Source organism: Passer domesticus, chromosome 2, assembly GCF_036417665.1.
Source record: "Passer domesticus isolate bPasDom1 chromosome 2, bPasDom1.hap1, whole genome shotgun sequence".
NCBI classification, from domain to species: domain Eukaryota; kingdom Metazoa; phylum Chordata; class Aves; order Passeriformes; family Passeridae; genus Passer; species Passer domesticus.
The window spans coordinates 119,318,902-119,335,129 of NC_087475.1; the positions used below are offsets into that span (position 1 = coordinate 119,318,902).

The 16,228-nt window shown below is 38.0% G+C and overlaps 1 protein-coding gene across 2 annotated transcripts in view; it reads right to left on the bottom strand.

The window, feature by feature from the left end:
- The window catches only part of ROBO1 (roundabout guidance receptor 1), a 674,462-nt gene that overhangs the window by 620,200 nt on the left and 38,034 nt on the right, over positions 1-16,228 (bottom strand). Inside the window, exon 1 of one of the 2 annotated variants that reach the window (XM_064410937.1) lies at positions 8,709-8,863. The exons of the other annotated variant lie outside the window; for it this stretch is intronic. The gene's annotated coding sequence lies outside the window, so the exon portion shown is untranslated. Of the gene's footprint in view, positions 1-8,708; positions 8,864-16,228 lie in introns of those variants that run through there. 2 annotated transcript variants of the gene reach the window in all.

Below are 16,228 nucleotides of genomic sequence, written 5' to 3' on the forward strand. Positions count from 1 at the left end.
AACAACTCTCTGGAAATAGACATTGCTCCCCACTGACATTTTGGTCAAGCTGCTGGAGTGTAACAGTGTAAGCCTATCCTGAAGATAACTGACTTGGGATGGCAGACTCCTTCCCACTGTGGGCACCTGGTTAGCATTTCAGTACAATCTTAAACTAGAAGGAAATAAAGCTGTTCTTCTCAACACTTCCAGAAGACATCTGACACGTAGCCTGCAAGGGAGTCCATCAGAAAACTGCTAAAGCAGATGGTTTTCTCCTCCATTCTCTGCATATCGAAGGCTTTGCTCATTCCCAGTCGGTTCCTCATTGTCACTCATCTGTGACTTCACTCTCCATCTGTATTGCCTTATGCTGAGTGATAAGGTCATATCAAAATCCTATCCGCAATGTAAAAAAAAAACAAAAACAAACCCCTGCTATGTAGCAGCTTAGGCAAACAAGATAAAATTTAACAGCAGTATTAAAAAATTCCCCTAACTCCCATCTCAAATGAAAACATAACCACTCTATATGTACATGTGTATAAAACTAGGTTTACTTTCAAATTCTGCCTTTGTTCAAGCTCACAACTCTCAAATATCAATATTCTGGATTGCTTTAGTGTGTTTTTTGGGTTTTTTTTTTTTTTCAAATCTGATGAAGAGTATTTTCTCTTTATCATACGTTTCTGTACGAAGAAATAATAGACTATCAGATATTCTTTATAGTAACCATATCTAGACCAAAAAAGAAACCTGCAAAGTGGCTAAAGTAAACTTTTTCACAAAAAAAGGGTTTTCTTTTTCTTTCTCTCACATGTTACTTCCTTACCCTGGCATTCTAAAACACCCAACAAAATTGTAGCAAAATTTATGTAGATACTCAGACCTCCAATGTCCCTAAAACTGCTGACACAATATCCTTCTCTCAGGATGCTACTTCTCATGGGTGATGAAGCAAAGAACACCTTAATCTGCACATGTCAAGATAAGTAAAATTCATGTCAGCCCTTGCAAAACAAAACTACTGGTGCAGAAGGTCACTAACCACTTCAGGCCAAACATTGAACTAAAGAACTTTTCCACTACAATGCAGAGTCAAGGGAGAACATGAAGAATATCCGAATGCAAGTGAGGATAAACTCTGGTTCAGAAGATTTTGCATGAACAGGAAATATTATCCTGCATATTTAATGTTGTTCTGGAATTCTGAAATTGGGTTACATAATAAAAGCTGTTAGTTCTTCCACTCATAACCTAGGAAGAATTGTAAAAGTGAATATAGGCAATGGACTACCAGTTCAGCAAAGCATTTAACCTTGTGCTGTACAACTATCCCTACTGAGCATACTCCCTTGACTCAGGTGAAAATTTTAAATACTCTAGGCAATAAACAGCAGTGGAGAAAGCCACTAGATACTGAAATGATAAACTCAGGAGGATCATTTTTATGCCTATGCAAACTAATGGCAATACTTGAAATAACATTGGCCCACACAGTCAACCAAGAGCTATAGAACTGCAAAAGAGGAAGGAAGAAACAGGTGAAATAAATAAATAGATAAATAAATATATGTAAAAATAATAAGCCAGTCAGAATGCTTCAAACTATTTTTCTCTGGCTTAGTACTGAGCAGATCAGTCAATGGGGAAATGGAAGGAAAACAGCAGTTCAGGTACAAAGAACTGCTTCTCTGGTGACTACCCAACTTGTAGCAGCTCCTGGCTGAGGAGGTCAAATCTATATCTTTAATTATATTTTGTATAGATTGTTTTTCCCTTATTCAATTGATGTTTTAATCAATTTTGGCCATGGCAACCTCTCCCAACATGGTCCACATACTATAGAAGCAATTACTTTTCATTTCATAAACATGCTGTTTAAACAGATATATCAGATTCCATGAATCAAATCAATATCGGGTTAGTTTGGCGCTCCTTATAGACAAAAAGCCCTTCAGTTGCTGAGTTCAGTGTGGATGCTGGAGGGTACACCAGCACAGGCTGCTCAGTGGGCCCACAGGTATCACAATGCCATTCCTGGCAGTTTGTAATGCTGTGTGAGAAGCAGGAAACTTCTACATTTGTGTCTTTTCAAACACTTTGTTCAACAGCTTTTAAGTCAAATTTGAGTGTGCTCCCTTAGCAGGTGAGTCTCAAGGACGGTGGGTCAGGACCATGGACAGTTTTTGTCAATCTCCCTCCTGCTGCTTCCAGTGCAAAGGGAGGGCTGAAGCATTTCCCACTGAGGCCACCTCACATCAGGACCAATGGGGACATTAAAGCAGGTGTCCCTGCACTGTTCTGTCTCCACAGTAGCAGACAAGGAAGCAGGAAAGGATTGATATTGATTATGTTACTTTTGGCTTTCCCATGGCAAATAACTGCATCCAAAAACCACAAAAAGTTCTTGGGCAGGACAAAAATCCCATGAGTTTGTTATCACAATATATATTCTTCCAGATAGATGAATTATTACTGAGATTAAAAACAAAAAAGCAATTTCGCCTTCAGTCTCTATTTCCTCTCAGTATTTCTCATGAGCTGCAACCTAAGATGAACATAAAATTAGAGAAGAAAAAACCTAAGCTTCTCTGTATTAAACAGCAAAGTTAGCATAAATAAATGGATTTTAAAAAAATAAACAAAACCACGGGAAATAAAATAAATTAAACCACAAATGTAAATTTAAACTTAAGAAGGCATTCTCAAGTCTTCATCTGCAGAGTCCAATAATCACCACAAGCTAGCTACAGACTACTCTGGAGTGGATGGCATTTCTATGTCAGGGTTTCCACTGTCATGGTTTTTGTGATTTCAGACATCAGGGCTGGTAATGCAAAATCAAATCTTGATGGGGGAGGCAGAGGAGGGAATTGCATGAATAGCACAATCCCACAAATTGTCCAGTTTTGCAATCATAAAATACCACATACCAATGCTCATAGAAATTTTCCATGTAATCAGGGCTAACAGTTCTGGTAAAGAAAAAAACAACAACAACAAAAAACAAAACAAAAAAAAACCCTCAAAAAAACCCCAAAAACTAAAAAAGCTATTCTCAGTGTTAACACTTAAAGTGAGTTACTTATTTGAGGTCTCAAATTACTATGAAACATTTTATTACATTTCAGATGCAACTTAAAGATTTTCAGGAATGGTAAGCATGGATTTGTTAATGAATCTTATTCAGCTTCACAAAGAGTAAATAATGAACAACAAGCCTGATTCCATCTTAATTATTATTAGTTAGTTTCTTTAATTAGAACGCCAATATATCTTGTAATTTCACTGATTAGGGTGATCAGGTAGAACTCCAGTTTGAGATTTTCACTGAATTTTATCTTTTGTTCTTTGAAGGAGTAGCATATTTCTGTGGGACACTGGGCAGATTTCAAAGGCAGTGAAAGGGGGTAGGATTCTCCTCCTCTGAGGGATTTTCAGAAGCAGTTGGTCTAAATTCATTCCAAAAATCCCTTTGTATGCAGATTAACACTCTCATTTACATAATAAAATCTTTCCCTCAAATCTCGCAGTTGTCATGCACAGTAGCGACTCGTGGCTGTCCCTTTGATTACATTATAAATTAATATTTGTCCTTGGTCTCCAATCAATAGGAAAGAGTATTTTGTCAAAAGGCACGCTGTTGGCAACACTCAAGCATATTCATGAGGGCTTAGCTGTGATTAGGGGGCTCAGGCACAGGCAGCAGCAGAGCTTCTCCCACCCTGTGCGCTTTGTGTGCTCTGCACCTCGCATCCTTCCTGGAGATTTTCCACAGGCTCTAATAGTTCCCAGTTGGCCTCCCCATGGCAGACCTTTGCACAGCTGGGAAGCCGACGTTGCTATGGAGCACCACCACCATTACTGAACAAAGGTGCAAAACAGTGCATTACAGCTGACACGCAGCTCGGGAAGGCATTAAGTGTCTTTACCGAGCTGTCACTTATAGCCCTGTGGGAGGGAGAGGCAAGTCACGGGTCCAGGAAAATAATATAGTACATTAGCAATAACTGTGACAGAAAGCTGAAGGGGTTACGCAGAATTAGGTATGCCACATATGGCCGCGCTTGGCAAGGGTTGACTGAACTAATATTGACTGTTTCAAAGCACACAGCTCTGCTCCAGCCTCACAGAAACTCAAATGTCTTGCTAGAAGAATGATCTTGCAAAGAGTTATTACCTGTATTAAATATATATATATTAGACATTTTATGTATCTATAAAATAGACATATATCTATTAATTTATCTATATGAGAGTGGATCACACTCTCTTTTGAAACTTAGACATGCCAGCTATATTCACTGCACTATGAGTTGTGAATGCACACCCCTACACCACAGTTTATGCCTTATAAGCATATTTAAGGCCAAGTAGTGCTCTCCACTATTTCGTATTTCAGACACTCTCTTCTGTAACTTGGAAAAATTTCCACACATTTAAATGTAGTAAATTGGATGACATTATGATCCATCAAGTGTCCCTGCCCCTGTCAACATCTTCAGGTCTTGGAGTCAATCTATAAAATAAGCTTATCCATATACACTTTTAATCACAGGCTTACACAAGAGAGGAAACACAGATTTGTTCTTTCACCTCCAAATTATTTTCAGAGGAACACTATCAACAGGCAAGTGGCCATAAAAACTCACCAGTTGTTTCTTGATTAAAAAGAAAATTCTGCTCTTGTATGAAAAAAAATTTACTTTGTGGAACCTTCCAGTTTAAGCCCTCATATTCCTTTTAACTAAGTTTGAAAGTCTCTCACTAAATAAAATGCTCCCCTGGGATGTAAGTATGCATGCATCATAAATATATATATGGGAAATCATGATCTTCATATGACCTTGTGAAAGTACTTACTATAAATTAGGGTTTGAGAACAATCAATTTTAGAGCTACCATTACAGATGTGGTTACAGGTTACCTTTACTTAACATGTTGGATCCAGGGTCACATGAGGTGTGAATTCAGCTGAGCAGTGACAATCTAGTAGAGCAGAAAACAGCTTCTGATCAAATCAAGACATTGCCCATCTGCTAGAGCTGCAATCAACACTGTCCATATCAATAAAAAAAAATTAAAAAATCCTACTATAGACCACCACACAGGACATCAGCTTATTCATTCGGGGTTTTACTGCATTCTGGCAATATTCAGGTGTTTCCTTCAGATCAGGACCTTTTCCAGAGCAACACATGCAGTGGGAACAAAAAGTTTTTATCTCCCAAATATTTCAATACCTTTTTTTCCTACCATGCCTTTTTTTGTTTATGTTCATCATGGCTGAATACTGTTTTATATCATTATTCCAGACTGGGTTTTGTTGTGGTATTTTTGTTGTTGTTTTGTTAGGGTTTTTTTGAAAGTGCAAAGTATGTCTTTGCTACAGCTAATGAAAAGAATTGAAGAGTCGAGTGGCTTGTTTTAAACCTCAGAAAGAGGAGGGAGAGAGGAGAAAAGGGAAAGAGGGGAGATTTGTGCTGATAAGAAATCACTTCAATTTTATGGGCCAGATGGATAAGGCTTTGCAGATCTATGGAAATGTAAACCTGTTCCACATTTCTCAGCAAACAAAAAGACACACAACATGGAGTTAAATTGTATCTCCACTATGAAAACAGTATATTAAATCAGGCTATTTTAAATCTATGAGCTTAATTCAATCTTCAAAGTTTTTGCAAATACAAGCACAGGCAGACTTTGAAAAAGAATAAGTACTACTAAGTAAACAAATTCAAACATACAGTTATGCTAAATCAGTAAAACCTGGCTCAAATGCAAAGAGTGGCTGTGTTCTTACTCAAAAAAATTCCCAAGTTAAAATGAAAACACAGTAGGGGGGCAATCACATGATATTACATATTTAACAGGGGGTGAAGAAAGCAAGCTCTCCCTTCTCCAACCACAGCTCCTTTCAGTGTCCCTACTGGAGATGCACAGGAGTTATTTCACACCTATGGCTGCTAGCACATTACAAGATGCTTTGATGCACCCTGGCCGAGCTTTTTTTCTGCTGTTTACATTTTGCCTATTGTCTGACTTCACTGTCCACTATAAAAAGACCTGCTAAAGAAAGTGTACACGTATAATTCATGGAGTGCCGTGTTCCAAAGGATGTAGAGAGAGAGACCTGCTATCTAAAATGAGTTAACTTAGACTTTTAAATATGCAACACAGCACTTCTGTGGCATAAATGCTTACAACTATCCATACCTAATATGCTTACAAAAAAAGGAGAATTTGGATTAATATTACCTATGAAGGTGCTGTTGCTTGACACCACATTAATTCAGTTGTCTCCAGGGGAATCAGACACTGCAGTGGTGCAGTGAATAGGAATACTACAGTAAGTAGTTTTTTAATAATTTCTGATAATTCAATAACTTGAAGACATGCTCTGAAGATGTTATGGCTATTGATAATGAATATTTTATGTAATTATTTAAAGGATTTTTTTATTTCATGCAGGATTGACATGAAACAAAAAAATTTAAACTGAGGCTAAAACACTGGAAAGAAGCAAACAAGAGTTATAGAGTTGCCAACACTTCTTCTAAAGTAACACTGTCTTTCCTTTAATAAAATATTTCAAGTCCATTACTACTAGCCAAATGTAGGTTTTTTGTTACATTTTGGGGTTTAAGTGCATCATACCTTTATTTTAACATTTGCCCAAATAATTCAAATCAACACTGGTTAAAAAATGACAGATGTCCATTAGCATAAGTGACTGATCGAAAAATAACATTAATGCCTTATTACTTATAACATATTCACCCAAATGTTTCATTAACTTCGTAATGCAATATTAATGAGAAAGATAACTAAAATTTTCTGGACCCAGCAAGTGCAAACTGCCAGCTAATCATTAAATCCCAGCTCTCCTTTCACTTAGTTTCATCTGCACAGGTTCCTCACAAATTCCCATTCACAGATCACAAAAGAACAATTTGGGTTACTTCAAGAATTAATTAGATATTTGTATGAAAGCCACTAGAACAACTGCTCCTCCTGCGAGTTCATAAAGCTGTTTAATTTGCTCTTGTATTTTCATTCAGAGAAGCTGGCAACACCACAATAAAACGCAGCATGCAGAGATAGCAAGCCAAATTTCTTACTTAATTGTTCACTTTCATTTACTATGCTCATTTAAAAGAAGCAAGCACTAACACCTTTTAACCTCAGCAGTGACACAGCTGGGGCACTCTTCACACATAATACCGAATGACTTGGAATAACGCGCCCCTTGTCAATCTGTAAAGAGCATTCAGGTTGAGATTTAAAGTCTGTGCTTGCATTAGCAAAAGGCTGAAAACCCCTCTCTTGTACAGTTTAGCTTTTATTATGTTTATGTCTTGGCAGCTAATTGCCTGAAGAAAGGAAAAGAAACACTGAACAGGAAGTATTGAAATGTGTATTAAATGCTGAAGAATAATAAAACAGAATAATTACTGATTTCTTTTCTTTTTCTTTTCTGGAACATCTTACCTTCTCCACTGAGGAGTTAAATAGGCATTTGAATGATGCTCTTTTGCAAAACTGTCTTTATAAAGCCTCTATTGAGCAGAAGTAATAGACAAGCTCCTATACGGGACACAGGACAGATCGGATTTCTGTATTCAGCAGAGGTATTCCACAAGAAACTTGGCTTAGCCATGGAAATAATGTCACTGAAAAGTCAGAGCGAGCCCTGTGGAGAGCTAATTGAGGGTGGAGATGAAGATAATCCTCCCTCTGAACAGCAGCCCTGCCTAACCATAGATAATATCTGCTTCATACTACTGCAATATATTTTCCTAGTCTCCCACCATGGAGCTGGAAAGCACTGGTGCATCCTTCCTCCCTCAGCCTGAAAGTCCTTTCAGGATTTTCAAATTTGCTATCTGCTAAGGAAAACGTAGCCACTCAGACGCACAGGCAATGTGAAAACTGGCTGGAGCATACCAGCACTGATGTCCATCTGTCAGCATGGCACTTAGCCCACAGACAAGGTGGGATGCCAGTTCCAGGAGGGCGTAGGTGCCAATTAAATACAAATTTAGAGTGATAGCCTGCAGAAGGCAGAAAATAGCATAGATCCTGCAAAGAGGCATTACTGATGGTAAATACTGCCAAATGTTTTATTATAAGGGATCACTTGTGTTTATGATAGCAGGCATTACGAGTCAGATCCAAATCCCATGAAAGTCAAAGTAGCCTTGCAAACACTGCAGAAAGTATACATATGTAATATGTGTCACAGTCTGCTCTTGCTAACTTGAATAGCAAGACTATTTAATTCATCAGAACAACTGAGGCCTTAGAGAACGTGCCTTTTCCCAATCAATCTGCATGACAGTGAAAACTCTCTCTGCACAGAAAGTACTAATTATGTGTGATTGACAAGGTAAAAAGAAAGACTGCAATGCTTACCCTAAAAAAAACCCACACAACACAAAAGTACACTATAAGAAAAGCTTGTCTGGTTGTAACTCTGTTTTCACCCTTCCCCATGGCAAACATGTTGCAATTAAGCAATACTCATTTCAGCTACCTCCTAAATAATTTCTGAAACAAACGTGCTACTAAGATAAACAAAATCTGGAAATTTGCATTTATTCTTCAGTCAATAGTGTTCAAAGAATAAATAAAATGCAATAAGGCATTGCTATTATTGTTGCTATTTTTCACTGACAGACTCAAATTTCCTTCTCAATTCCCTCCTCCTTTGTTTCACTACTTACCTTCCAACCTCTGCTACTCCAGCCTTCCCCTCCTCCAGAGACAAAAGAGGATAGAAAAAAAGCACAACACAAGCCCCAGCGGCTCCTGTGAACTGCAAGAGGTGAGAAGGGAAGGGCTGCAAAGGCTGGATAAAGAGAGGCAGCAGTGGAAGACCAGCTGATATCAAACAAGTCAGACCTCACAGGTGTGGATCCAAATTACAGCTATTGGAAGCAGCTGGTGGGAGGATCTGAGAGGGCAGTGGCTCAGAGAGGTCAAACCATGAGCAGGTGTGTGTTGTTAGAGTTAGGGTCTGTGATGCTGGACAGTGCATTCAACAAAGTTTCTGGAGCTCTGTGGTGGCAGACTTGGGAGACAGGCAGATGGAGCACAGAAGAGGCACATGGACCACTTTACACCAGGCTTTCAGAAACAACCACCTTTCCAAATTCAAGCAGCTCTTCCTCACTCACCTTTCCTCCCCTTCAACCTCTTACCTAGCCCTGCCTCCCCCCACCCATATCTATCATCTCTAGATGTTTGCAAATGCTGCCAATGAGCACAGATAAGCTGTTCTGAAAGTTTGCAAAAGAGATAATACTGGGTTTTATGCAGCCCATAAACTCATCCTGCCACTTTAAATGGAAATATGTTGCACAGACACAATGTTACAGTAGAAGAGTTGAACATCTCGGCATTAATATAGTTCTTATGGCTTGTTTCTGCAAGGTGTATCACTCAAACAACCTTCTGCTACTTGCTACTCAAGCTTTACTTAAAACTGTCTGGAAAATACACTTCATTTCCAATACCTTTGTTCTTCTGTCAAAATTATAGCATTTCAAAGTGTGAAATTCAGCTATCGGGCAGATTTCTGCCACTACAACAGAACTTTTTTTTCCTGTCTTGTCATTGTTGTTGTAGTATTTTCAGGGACTGATTTTTTTTATTTTTTTTTAATCCCAACTAAATAAAAATAATATATACAATCTCTTCAGAGTACATTTCACAAAATATTCAGCATTAATTTTCATTAATTCATGTAGGAGTATTGCTGGTGCCTGCTTTACAAGAAACTGAACTTTACAGGGGTGTGTAAACATCTGTCCTGCATTAAAATGAGACATAAGAAGGCTTTTCAGAATCCTTATCATCAAATGTTTGATATACCTAGTATCTTTACGTGCCCCCTTGGACTGGGGTACTTTTTCTATTCAAATCTTTACTTGGAGGAGCCTTGAAGAATGAATTTTGTATTTGGAGAAAAAAAAAAAAGACAATTTAAGAACTCCGCATTTGTTTTCCATTTCCTTTCTCTCCTAGAACAACCTCATCACTCTCCTTCTCTCTCTGAAAAATATTAACTGCAGCAACTTTCTCTATATTGTGTCTCTATACAGTCTCATTTACTGAAAATGGGGGAGTCGAGCTTCTGGAAGGTTTAGGGATGGAGAAATTGCAATCTCATTTCCAGTTCCTGCAAAAGACCCTGGTAAAAATCACTTTTGCTGAATTCATCACTGAGAAGCACAGAACAAGTTATCTCTAACCAATACACAGAACCTCAGGTAATATTCCAGCACAGAACAAAATTAATCACACTCCAAACCACATGAAAACTTCACAATAGGTAAATAAGGATCTTTCCAACACTGGAATACAAACAGATGATGGCTACCAGAAACAGCAACCAGTTAATAGCAAAGGATTAAAAGCACAATGCAGTCCTTCAGTGTGGCTTAAGCAGTGCATGTCTTCAAATTTGTCAGTGAATTGTAAAACCAAAGGCCTGTTATTGAAATTGTCTTGCAAGTAGCCTTCCCTTGCATTCCTTGTAATGTATGACAGACATGGCTTAACAGATTTAAACTTCCCAGACCTGAGACAGGAGAGAAACTGTGCTCAAATTTAACAGGATCCCAAATCATTAAAGCTCATTAAACTATAATGACAGAAAATTTTAGTTGAATCCACAGTATTAATATGCAGTGTAAAGTACAGAATTTTGAAGAGGATAAATTTTTTCAGAGCCTTTGCATTGCCTGAGTAACAAGTTTGAATACACATAAATTTTAGCATTCCATTGTATATACCCACCCTCCCCCAAAATCAAGACCTGAAATTCTGTGACAGTCTTACTTCCTTATATTCCTTATTTCCCTATATTTCCTCACATCAAGAACTCTTAACCTTGTGTGTGCTGTCTTTAGGACAGCAAAAAGGCTCCTTTCCTTCCAAGTGACAGGGTGCAAGCACAAATTTCCTGGTAGAGGCTCACGGAGCCTTCCCTAGAGTTTAAAGAACATCTGCCATGCTTTTCCATAAGTAGATGAGTTAAGAGGGAAATATTAAATGGTATAAAGTCAGAGTGCTCTAATTTGGCTGCCTGGAAAACAGACAAATGGTGATCTCTCAAAGAACATGTAAAGCATGGAGATGGATTATTATTAACAGAAATTGTAGTAGTATTCATTTTTAATAAGACATAGGGACAACAATAATAATATTAATATGATTCCTATTATGAAATAAGGCAATTCAGCCACTTTTTGTCACAAATGAGTAAACTAGAATCTCTAAAAAACTGATTTGGCCAGAAAATTACAAGTTCTGAGAAGATGACCAGCTAGCATTTCCTGTGTCAGTGTCTGAACTGAAATGGAGCCTTGTTACCTGAAGGGCTGTTGTTGGAGACAGATGTTATTGAAGCAGCAGGCAAATCCATAGATTTAGGGAGACATTTAATTATCTCTCTGGATGCGAGACTCCTAGATGAAAGGTGTTTCACAAATGGACTTCAGGTAGTCTAAGCCCTAAGCCCACACCTAGCTTTATAGAGGTGGATCATTCTCCTGGCATCCTCAGTTCCGACTGCACAGCAGCCTGACAATTTTTTTGCCATTGGTGTGACCTGCAGAGGTGTCAGAGAGCTACAAAATGAATGCATTAACAATGGTAATGACTTGCTTGTGCCTGTATAAGTAGAACAAAACCATGGCAGGAAATTGGAAAGAACTGCTGTGCACTACCAGGGCATTTCTGAATGCCAGCTGCGACACAAGCCCTTAGAATGAAATCCCTTACTAAAATAAACACAGATTTTGACTGCTTAAACCTCTTCCTTTTAAAATACTGATTATGCTCAGTATTTGCTGGTCTGGAGGAACCTAAAAGGAGTGTAATCCTTCCAAAATCTCATCCTCACTTGCATCTCTGCTGCACATCCACTCTTGTATGACACACAGAGTTTTATTTACATAAAGTGTCCCTAGTACTGGACTACCACATAAAGCATCTTTTTTTTTTCTGTCCATTTAACAATTCCTCAGGGAAAAGTGCCCAAGTAGAGGCCCTTCCTGACCAAGATGGGTCTGTTGCAATGGGTTCATGGTTCTTTTGATCCCCTTCCCTCCTCTGGATGGAACATGCTCTATCACCTGTGCATCAAGCAGGAGCTGTTTCCCACATCCTTGCTGCTCTTTAACTCAGAGCCACAAGACCCTCCAAAACCCAAGTAACTCCAAGCGTGCCTGTGGTCACTGCCCCACACTTCCAAAGAAAAGAGTTAACTGAGGATCAAGCACTTCGCTGTTTGAAGGAAAAGTGATGTGCTCCAAGCTGTAACTCCAGAAAGCAGCTCAGGCAGGAGTAAGTTAATCAGCCCTTTCCTGCTTTGGGAGGTGTTGCATCATTTTAGAAGCACACAGTGAGTATGAGTACCTGTCAAAAAGAAAAGGCTAGCCTAGCTGAACCAGATCCAAACTCTGCCAGGGAAAATCCTGTTGTTCCTTAAGCTACAAAGATGAGAACATTCAGTCAGGTTATGCAGGGTACTGAAAACAAAAAGAAGAAAATAGAAATTGATATTTTGCAGTTGGGAGGAAAGAAGTTTTACCAGTTTTACCAACAAGCAACATAATGGATCATTAACCATTACATCCATATTCAGAAGTCCAACAGATTTACAGGCACAGTACATCTCATTAGCACTAGAGATAATAGCTGTTGATTAAAAACTGACACACTGATCATTTGTTCAGGTTTTTGATTTGCGCAAAAATTCCAAAGACAATTTCTTACAGTCTCTTGCATAATTTTATCCCCCAGATCATGAAAACTGTGGTCTCAGCTTCATGAACACACATCCTCAGTCCATCTATTTATGGTATTTATGCAGCATGTCTGTTGATAGGTTCCTGCCCATATAATTTAGTCATAAAATCTTGCCAGACCCATGACATGATTTGCTTCAAATTATTAAACCACTTTGTTCATTATTTATTATCGCAATATTGTTTGCCCTGTAACGGCTAAGGTTATGTTAGCATTTCCATTACAAACACAGATACATCAAGGGATTTAAAACTTGACTGTAAAAATCTTGCTTTAGGCTGGGAAGCTGCAGACAAGGTTTCAGCTGACAAGAGATTTTTTTTTTAAACACTTTGTATTAAGAATGAAAACAAAATCCATCTCCTAACAATTTGGCTATAGCAATAAGGAAGAAAATAATTGCCATTTGCTATCAAATCACTTTCGCATAGACATTTTCCTAAATTAAGATTTTTATAGCATGCCCTGGGTCATTTTGTTGTATTTCAAAATTATAAGGCAATTCAACTCTGTAAAACTGGCTACTATATTTTTGTAATAGTTTCATATTTTATGTATGGAACTCAGAAATTGTACAAAAGAATCATATCCTGCACATGCAAATGTAACAAATTGCTATTTAAGGACACATAATGTACATTTCTTTACCTCAGTATCCATTCAGAGGGGTTTCAATATAACTTTTCAACCAAATTGAAAATCCCAAATTAATAATAGCATTTTTCAACACTGAATAATTCATTGCTTCTCCATAAATTGCTGATCCTATTGCCTATGCCCACCTCAGCAGTGTTTATGGGACTAGTGTATATTTTTAAAAAGTGTGGCTATTATTTGTGTATAGATGCAAATGCCCAGCACAGTATGAAATTATAGTTCCTACCAGCATTAAGATTAAAATAAAGAAAGAATTCAATTTTTCCAGTGCTTTTGTTCATAATTCAGATGCAGAGCACATCCTATTCTGATGGATTAGAGAGACAGACAATTCACCTTCAAAGAAGGTGGGAGTAATCTTTGCTTGAGGCACAGCAAATTCCAATACAGTTCACTTTTTCTATTAATGCATAAGCAGATATATGATAAGGATTAGTAATAAGGCCATATGGATTCCTGTACTAGGCTGTCTCAGAAATCTTAAGCAGAATTTCTCCATTTGCTTTTTTATACAGGTACCAATCCATAGGCAGCTCATGGGTTACCTAAATTTAATGTTTTGGTATATCAGCTATTTTCAGTTGCAATGATTGAATGAATCTATCCCTGAGACAGGAAGCTGGAATTTTAAGTAATCATTTGTTTTAGATTTCCAAGTACTGCTATCTTATAATCAAAAGGATCCTGTATTGCACATGATTGCAGTTTGTGGAATGTGAATTTGAGATTGAAATGGAGAAAGAGGAAGAAGTTTAAGCTCACACTTGATCATGCTTCAGTATTGAATTTAATTTCTCTGACAGCTAACTAAAGTAACCAGAAGACCACTATTTTTAATGATGGAAAAGTTAGAGCAAAATTGTAAGTAAAATTTGGAACTTTGTCTTTAAAAAAACCCCAACAAAACAACAACAAAAAACATGTAGATATGCTCTTCCAGAGACATATAGGACAATATATTTTCATCTCGCAACAGCAAAAAGAAATATGAAGACTCTGCATATTTAAAAAAAAAATAATTTGAGTCGCATCTCAGAACTCTTGTTTCTATGATTTAACATATTATGTAATTTGTCATCTAGAGTCAATAATGTTTGCATGTGAGCAAATTTAACTACACTTTGAGGATACTGGTTTTAGGGTTAGGTACAGAGATTTTGCAGTCACTATAGATACATTTGTGAACTTATCCTGTGTTTGTTCTCTGTGATACCTCTACTAATTATGGCATTTTCATATAAAATGCTATCATTAGTCTCTGGTGCACTTCTTCCCAAATCTTTTTCACACTCACTTCACTCTGACCTTCCTTTAGTCTTCACAGTCACACACAAGAAAAAACAGAAATGATTCAGTGTAGCCCTCTGATCAAAGGCTGCAGCAATTACAGAATTGTAGAATCACAGAATGGTTTGTGTTGGAAGGTACCTGAAAGAACATTTCATTCCAAACCCCTGCCATGGGAAGGGACACTTTCCACTAGACCAGGTTACTCAAAGCCTGATCCAACATAACCTTGAACACTTCCAGGGATGGGGCAGCCACAGCTTCTCTGGGCAACCTGTGCCAGGGCCTCACCACCCTCACAGTAAGTAATTTTTTCCTAAAGACATTTCTTCCTAGGTAATTTCTCCCTAATATACATCATGGCATTCCCAACAGCCGTGTTCACAAGCTATTCTTGAGGCTTTTGTACCATAGATAATTCACAGTTTTCCCAACTAATCTATTTCAGAGTTTTACCATCTCTGTCATTGCAAAGACTTGCCAGACATATAGAGGAGCCTTCCATATTGTCATGGAGAATTTATTTGTGTCTGTCTGCGTATGCAAAGACTGATGGGATGACTCTCAGTTTTCTCACCTCCAGAGTTAACAGTCTATTACCTCCCTCTTTATTTCAAAATCGTGTTCCTGAGTTCATCTGATTGCTTCCTTCCACATAATTCCACTTCCTTGGAAATGCATTTTCATATGTACCTGTCCCAGCAGATTCTCAGGCTCATTTTGGATAGTTTAATTTGATTCTGGACAGGCTGAAAAGCCTTACTTTCTAAGGTAACCCAATACCACACAAGTCCCAAAGAAGGGAACTTCCTGACTGTCACTTGTATGACTATATTAAGATTCCTATTAACCTTCACCTTGTCAAGCAGGCCATATAAATGAGAGAGCACAAAATTAGATTCATCAACATGGGGGAAAAAAAAAAAAGAAAAAAAAATCTGATTTTATTTAATTTTTATTTCCTGTGGAGTACAGTTCTCTCCAAAAAGCTTCTTAGTAATTTTAATGCATTTAAAAGTGAATGCTTTACCAAACTTTGCAGTTCAGTGGAAGACACTTAACCATTAGCTTGCTTCATGGTCCAGCAGAGCTGATGTGCCATCAGCCCATGAGCAGAGGGCAGTGATCCAGGTGAGGCTGGTAATAATGTGCTGAAAGCTTGGCTATTACCGGGGGCACTGAGCGTGTATCTTCAAATTGATTTGCAGGTCACCTTTCTGTAACCACTACACTCTAACACTGTTCTCCCACCTTTCTCAGCTAACATCCTCTGCCAACACTCTCTTTGAGTGGGGAGAGACAATAAACATCAAAGAGACATCAGTTCCTGTTAATCACGTAAATCGATGGAAGACAGTGAATTTTATCTGATTATTTTAGATGAGAAACAGTTCTTACTCTCCAGAAAAGACATACAGTTAGTTTTCCACACCTTCCAATTTTATTTCCTACCTCTTCACCCTGCTTTGGCTTTTAAATAGTT